We start from the raw sequence: 9,144 nt of genomic DNA, 5'->3' as shown, positions 1-9,144 counted from the left end.
GCGATGTAACATTACAAAATACAAGACAAATTGGAGCAAAACTTTTATCAGCGCTTTATTTAAATGCCCTCCATACTGAACATGCATAAAAATAGATAAAAAGAAATGCATCCATTGAAGCGAAATTATTGAATAGTTAAAAAAATAAGTATTGTTTAAAGTCCATTTGAAATATGCGTAACGTGTGCATGTGTCTTGTCTGTTACTAAACTAACTTCATAAATTCAAAATGTACAGTTAATAAAATATCCGATAATGTAACAACAATTGATTTTGACAATATAGGCGTATGCGTTCATATACTTCGACAAATACGGTTAGGGGAAACCAAATTAAATACATCAATTCAATGAGCAGACTCTCAAACTTTGATCACGTTGCTAAAACACGTGCTTACTCTAAAATAGTTATCGTAAACAATTTGTGTAAGGATAATGTTTTCCTCAAGCAAGTCCGTATGAATAAAACCAAATCTAACATTGTACACTAGGTAAAACTGCAACTTAATTCTGAAAACACTGCAAAATATATCACAAGAGTTATCCGTCTGAGTATGACTTATCAGATCTAATTAATTAAACTAGATTCCTGGCGATGCTGTCTTCCCGAGATCCATGATTACAAATAGGATTGTAATAGAAGCATTATTAACAAAAATAATGCTTGCAAATTAATTTTAGTTGGCATTAGACGAAACTTAAAATAACAAACAGCTTTGTAATCGGATTTTAATTTGACATATCTTCAAATGTTGAAATGCTATATGATTTGTAGTCGGTGTTGTTGCCACAAATAGTGGTTATATATATATGTTTATGTATAAATCAACCCTGCATTATTGAGATATTAAACAATGAAAGCGTTTAGAGTATTCTGCTTAATGCTGATTAAGGGTATATCCAAAGTACAGGCTCCGTTTTGCACAAATACGTGTATGCTGTGCTGAAGATCCATCATGGTACATACTTATACATTCACGAAAAAGTAAAAGATAATACAGGATATAAAACATTTGAATTTTGTTAACATAATCAGAAATTACATGTACTTTAAAACATATATTTCTTTCCTAAATAAACGCTGGAGCAACTAGAGTTTACACCTTTTGTAATTAACGCTATTGCGAAATTGATATAGGCATGCTGAACATAAAAATAACAGCAGTTGGATTTTTAATTTTGCATCTTTTTATATGCAGATGTGCTATGTAAGGTGTTGAACGTTTTTGTTGCCAAACTCATTGTTTTAGATTTATTTCTTTTTATAAAAAACACATAAATTATCCGACGACAAACATACAAGTTTTCAGGTACTTCGACTTAATGCTTATTAAAGGGCTAACCCATAGTAAAGGCCTCCTTTACGTTGGACTGTACTTGTATGCTATGCTTATACCCAGCATGGCACGTCAATATACATTCACAAAAACGGTAATAAAATATATAAAATATATCAAAACTGTTGATTTTGTTGTTAACGTCCATGATCAGAAATAACATGTACTTTAACATATAACATTTGTATCCTTTATAAAGGCTGGAGAAACTAGAGTTGTACTCTTATATAAAGATCACATATTTAAAAAAAAAAGTTAAATGCATGCTGAACAAAAATCATGGTCCTGAAGGGATTACAGGGTATACACGACCAAACAAAAGTTATAAAACCCCATGAACAGGTTTGAACGACGACAATAATAAAGCTTTCATGTACTTCGACTTATGCTGATTTAAGGCCATACCCATAGTTCAGGCTCCTTTTCGTTGGAGAATACTTGTATGCTATGCTGAACACCATCATGGTACATAATTAAACACGCACGAAAACGGTAATAATATTATTAAAGATATCACAACTTTTGGAATTTATGTTAACGTACATTATCAGAAAGTACATGTACATTAAATCATAGCATGTCTATCCGAAATAAACGCTGGAGCATCTAGAGATTCACTCTTATATAACGAAAGCATATTGAGAAAACGCTATAGGCATGCTGAACAAAACATGGTCCTGAATGGATTACAGGGTATACACGTGTAAACATTAAGTATGCAGCCCCAGAATAAGTTTTATTAGTTATTGATGGGAATGCTGTAATGCTGGAGCAGCGGAAGTTTTACATTAGTATACTTCACAAAACACTTTGTTTAAAATTACTACTAATGCTGGATATACACAGACATAGACAAAGTCAGTGCGTACATTACATGCAAGCATAATCATTAAACTATTATGGTAAAATGTATATACTCCTACAGGTGTTTTATTTGCCTACCATGTACATGTATGCATATTCAGGCTTACCCGTTATGCATATTACATAATAGTAGGGCGATATCAGAATAAGTATTCCGTTCAATTGAGAGTCACAATGATATAAGGAAATTATTTATCGAGATCATGTAAGAAGTGAATGAAGACAATTTAAAATATGCGTGAATATGTTAACGTTTGTTTTCTGTTGTGTTTTTTTTTCCAATAAAATCATACATTCTACATTTATAATATCGTTCAATGTCATATCCAGCTATAATTTGACATCATAAAGAGAATGCGTAAATATTCTTCGACATAATACTGTTTAAGTAGAAAACCTAATAAATGCGTTATAGAAATTAGCAGAAGCTAACATTGTGATAACATTGTTTTCTACAAGCCCTTAATGTAATAAAATGACAACACAACACTTTGTTTTTATATGTTGTTTTTCTTCCAGTCAGTATGAATTTATAAAACCAAACATAGAATTTCACACTGTGATAAAAATGTGGGAAAGTATATAAAAGTACTTATTAATAAAACTATCTGTCTAAGAATGAATAATCAGATGTAATTATGAACTAGATTGTTTACAATGCTATTTTCCTGACATCTGTATTTACACCTGTGATAATAGAGATAAAAAATGTTTAAAAAATAAATAAATTTTGTATGCATAGTTATTTCAGTAATAATATGACGAAACATAAAAAATAATAAACTATTTCATCTAAGCAATTGGATTTTTAATCTAACATCTAGTTTAATGATGATGTTCTATTTCAGGTTGAATGTTTTTGTTTCTAATGCATTGCTATAGACTTATTTATTTATATAAATTGAACTTAATCATCCGACGACAAAATTAAAGCTTTCACGTACTTTGACTTAATGTTGTGTAAATGGCATACCCATAGTACAGACGCTTTTTCGTTGGACAAATGATTGTATGCTTTGCTGTAATCCATCATGGTTCTTAATTTTAAATTCACGAACACTGAAATTAAATATATTAAAGGGATATTTTCACGGTTTGGTAAATTGACAAAATTGAAAAAAGTTGTTTCAGATTCGCAAATGTTCGGTTCAGTTATGATATTTGTGAGGAAACAGTATTACTGAACATTAGCCACGGTCCAATATAGCCATTATATGCGTCTTTTGACGATTTAAAAGCCTAAAAATTATAAAGCGTTGCAACGCGAAACGATTGAATAATTTGGAGAGGTCTCTTGTTGTCGTTTAAATTTGTAAAACTACGAAGATTGCTTATATAAGGTATAAAATACGCATATTATGTATTTTTGGCAGGATAGCTCAGTTGGCTAATGCATTTTTACTTAAGGATTCCGGGGGTCACTGGTTCGAGCCCTGCTGTGGGCTACTTTTGTTTCCTTTTTAAAAATGTATTTTTGATTTTTTACTGAAGCTTTTAAAATTTAATGTTTACATTTATCAATATAAAGCATTCAATGACAAACTTCAAAACATGCCAAAATCTGTGAAAAGGCCCCTTTTAATATATAAAACTTATGGAATTGTGTTAACGTTCATGATCAAATAGATTACTAGCACTTTAAAACATGACATTTCTATCATAAATAAATGATGGGGCAACTAGAGTTTTACTCTTATATAATGAATGCATATTTAGAAAACGGTATATGCATGCTGATCATAAAACATGGTCCTGAATGGATTACATGGTATAAACGAGTAGACATATTATGCAACCGCAGAATATGTTGAAAAAAGCGCTTTGCTTAAAATTCCCCCTAATGCTGGAAATACTCACACATACAAAGAATCCGTTTGTTCATGCCCGCGAAATAATAAGCTATTATAGTAAAATATATATATTCCTACATGTATTTTATTTGACTACCCTTTACGTGTTAAGGCGTACATTGTATGCATATTACATGATAATAGGGCGATATATTTCGTACAAATGAGAGTAAAATGCTAAGAGGTTACTATTTATCGAGAAATAAGTAGTGAATCAAGTCATTGACAATATGCGTGAATATGTTTACGTTGTTCTGTATTTTATTTTAAAAAAAACATCATACAATTTAAATTTATTATATGTCGTTACATTTATATGAAGATATTTAATCTGACATCATAAAGAGAATGTGTTCATATACTTCGACATAATACTGTTTGCGTAGAAAGCAACATACATTCTTACATAAAATAATCGGAAGCTAAAATATTGCTGCAAAAGCCCTTAATATAAATAAATGAAAGCACAAAACTTTGTAATCCTTTTTTTTTCTTCCAGCAATGGCACGCTGTGGAAAATGCAACCTATTGCTGAAAATGTATATACAAATACATAATAAAAATATCTTTCTAAGAATGAATAAGCAGATCTGATAACGTACTTAAAACGACAACATTTCTATCCTAAATAAACGCTGGAGCAAGAGTTTTTTCTCTCTCTTATATAAAAAACGCATATTTAGAAAACGATATAGGCATACTGAACATAAAACATGAATGGATTACAGGGTATACACGTGTAAACGTAAATTATGAAGCCCAGAATATGTTGTAAAAAGCGCTTAGTTTAAAATCAACATGATGATGGAAATACACACACATAGGAAGAATCCGTTTGTCAATGCAAGCGAAATAATAAATTATAATGGGGAAATGTATATATTCCTACAACGGTTCTATTTGACTGCAATATATGTGTATTCCGGAGTACATTATATGCATATTACATAAGAATAAGGCGATATCAGAATCAGTATTTCGTACAAATGAGAGTAACAATGCCACAAGGTTAATATTTATAAAAAACACCTCAGCAGTGAATCAAGTCAATTTACAACATGTGTGAATATGCCACGTTTTTCTTCTGTTTGTTTTTTATATAAAAAAAATCATCATTTCATCTACATGTATTATATATCGCTAAATCTTATATGAAGATATTTATTCTGACACCATCAAGAGAGTACGTACAGATATTTCGACATAATACTGTTTTAGTAGAATACAAAATAAATGCATAAAAGAAATTATCAGAAGCTGAAACTTTGATCACGCTCCTGCAACAAGCCTTTATTATACAAAAAGACATAACACAACTTTTTATTTATACTTTCTTTTCTTCCAGCAAGTCCGAATGAATAAACCAAACATGAAAATATATATAAAATACATTAATAAATATACTGCTAAGTATAAAGAAACAGATACAATTATGCACTATATTGTTTGCAACGCTACTTTTCCAACATATGTATTTAAAAATGTGATTATAATAGAAAGCATTTGTTTAAGAATAGGATTTATTTTATGCTTAGTTATTACAGTATGTATATGACAAAACATACATATTAATAAAATATTTCATCTAAGCAGTTGGATTGTATTTGAATTATTTTTAAGGTACTTCGACAAAACGCTGATTTTAGGGCTAACCAATAGTACATCCTCCATTTCGTTGGACAATTACGTGTATGCTATGCTGACAATATCATGGTACATAAGTATACATTAACGAAAACGGTAATAAAATAAATATAACATATCACATCTCTAGGAATTGTGTTAACGTACATGATCAGAAATTACATGTACTAATTTCTATCATAAATAAACGCTGGAGCACCAGAGTTTTACTCTGATATAATGAACGCATATTTAGAAAACGATATAGCCATGCTGAACATAAAACATGGTCCTGAATGGATTGCATGGTAAACACGTATAAACTGGAAATACACACGCATGGAAATAATCAGTTTGTCCATGCAAGCAAAAATAATTTAAAATATTATGCTAAAATGAAAATATTTTCCTACATACGTTTTTTGTTTGCTTAGCATGTATGCATATCCAAGCGTACACTGTATGCACATTACTTACCAATAAGGCGATATCAAAATTAGTATTTCGCGCAATGAGAGTTCCAATGCTCAGCTATAAGGTCAATATTTATCCAGAACACAGAAGTGGTGAGTCATGTCTATTTTAAATATAGGTCAATATGTTAACCATTTTTTGTTTGTGTTTTTATAAAAAAATACATAATAAAATCTACATTCTTTATATATCGTTATATTTTATTGAAGATATTTAGTTTGACATATTACGATAATGCGTGTATATACTTCGACATTATACTGTTTCAGATAAAAATATATCAATAAAAGAAATTATCAGAAGCTATACCCTTGATCACGTTGCTGCAACAAGCCCTAAATGCCAACACAATTTTTTATTGATACTTTTTTTTTCTTCCAGCAAGTCCGAATGAATAAAACCAAACATAGCTTTGCACGGTGTGAGTAATGCAACCTAATGCTGAAAATTTATATAAAATACATAAAATTAAAGCGATCCGTCTAAGTATAAAGAATCAGATAATATTATAAACTAGATTGTTGGCCATTCTACTTTCCCAACATCTGTGTGTACACATGTTATGATATGAGAAAATATTTGTTAAAGATAAGAATGTATTGTTATGCAAAGTAATTTCAGTATTCATATGCCTCAACATAAACATTGATTAACTATTTCATGTGTTTAAATGGTGATGTACTATTTAAAGAATGTACTTTTTGTTGCCTAAATCATTGCTAAAGACATATACATTCACAAAACGGTAATGAAATATAATAGTATGAAAGATATCACAACTGTTGAATTGTGCTAACGTCCATGATCAGAAATTACATGTGCGGTAAAACATAACATTGCTATCATAAATTACAGCTGGAGAACCTAGAGTTTTACTCTTATATAATGAAAGCATATTTAAACAACGTTAAAGGCATGCTGAACATAAAGCATGGCCCTGAATGGATAACAGAGTATACGCTAGCAAACAATAAACAATAATGGTAAAATGTATATATTCTTACATGCGTTGTTATGTCAGTACCATATATGTTTATTCAGGCATACACTGTATGCAAATTACATAAGAATACGGCGATGTCAGGATCAGATTCTCGTACAAACGAGAGTTACACTGTTATGAGGTTAATATTTTTCGAAAGACGCGTTTCAAGTCAATTTACAATATGCGTGAATATGTTGATGATTTTCTGTTTTTATACAACATACATCATAACATCTACATTATTATATATCGTTAATTGTTATATCGAGATATATTAGTTTTTACACCAATACGAGAATGCGTTCATATTCTTTGACATAATGCTGTTTTAGAAGAAAACCAATTAAATGCATCATAGAAATAAGCAGCAGCTGAAACGTAGATCAAATTGCTGCGACAAGCGCTTAATATAATAAAATTCCAACACAAAACTTTGTATCGATAGTTTGTTCTTCCTGCAAGTTTGACTGAATTTAACCAAACATAGCATTGCACAATGTGGAAAAGGTAACCTAATTCTGGAAATATATATAAAAATACATAAAAATTAAGCTATCTCTCCAAGAATGAATAATCAGATGAAATTATGACATAAATTGTTTACAATGCTATTTTCCCAACATCGGTGTTTCACATGTGATTATAAGAGAAAGCATTTGTTTAAGAAAAGGATTTATTTTTATGCAAAGTTATTTCAATATAAATATATGGAAACATTAAACATTATGAACTGGTTCAACTAAGCCATTGAATTTTAAATTTTGCATCTGTTTAAATGGTATAGTGATATTGAAGGTGTGATCATATGATTTGCCGAATTATTTTTTATAGACTAATTTATTTATATTAATTAAACTTAAATTATCCGACGACAAATATTCAGGTATTCAATATTTCAGGTACTTCGACTTAATGCTGATTTAAGGGCATACCCATAGTACATGCTCCGTTTCGTTCGACAAATACTGTTATGCTATGATGAAATCTAGCATGGTACATTATTTAACGTTCACGAAAATGGTTATACATATATTAAACAAAATTCACAACTTTTAGAATTTTGCTAACGTACATGATACGAAATTACATGTACTTTAAAACATAACATGACAATCATAAATAAACGCTGGAGCAACTAGAGATTGGTAGTTTAAATGTGTCATATCGCATACTGGACCTTACATTTGGTCCAGACTGTATTATAGGGTATAAACGTGTAAACAAATATTATGCCTCCCTAGAAATATTTTCAGAACACCAATCCGTACTTCATTGTAACTAGTCCGTGTGAGGGAAGTGATACATTGCCTGACCAGAAAGCTGAAATGCAAAACATGACAATTACACGACAAAACTGCAGTAAACTGCAGCAAGCGCTTTGTTTAATTTTTTTTCCAAATGTTTTAAATGCATAAACATAGAAAGAAGCAGTGCGTCCATACAAGCGAAATTATTAAACTTGTAAGGCAGTATATATTTTTCAACATGCGTTTGTATAACCTTGCCGGTTATTCAATTCTTATTGCATAAGAATAAGGCGATATCAGAACCAATATTTTGTACAAATAGAAAATACAAATAAGAAATGTTTGGTTGTAAAGTTATTTAAACATGCATACGACAAAACAAAATAAAACTATTTCGACTTTACAATTGGATTTTAAATTTACATCTGTTTAAATTGTTTAGTGCTATTTTACTTCTGTTCGGTCCTTTTCCCACAATCGTTCTTATATTATTTTATTTCTTGATGCGAATTGACCTTGCCTTATTCGGACGACAAAAATGAAAGCTTTCAGATTCTACGATTTAATTATGCTTTAAGGCCATACTCACAGCACAGGCTTCTTTTTGTTGGACAAATACTTTTACATTAACGGTAACAAATCATAAACATTTAGAAAATTATTGACACACATGTTCAGAAATTATTTAAAAACATTTAATGTATATCCTTATTTACAAGAATAAATATCATGAATGTAAATGTTTAAATGACTTTATTGATATTA

Source organism: Dreissena polymorpha, chromosome 4 (genome assembly GCF_020536995.1).
Source record: "Dreissena polymorpha isolate Duluth1 chromosome 4, UMN_Dpol_1.0, whole genome shotgun sequence".
Classification (NCBI taxonomy): Eukaryota; Metazoa; Mollusca; class Bivalvia; order Myida; family Dreissenidae; genus Dreissena; species Dreissena polymorpha.
Note: the sequence above shows the minus strand (reverse complement) of the source record.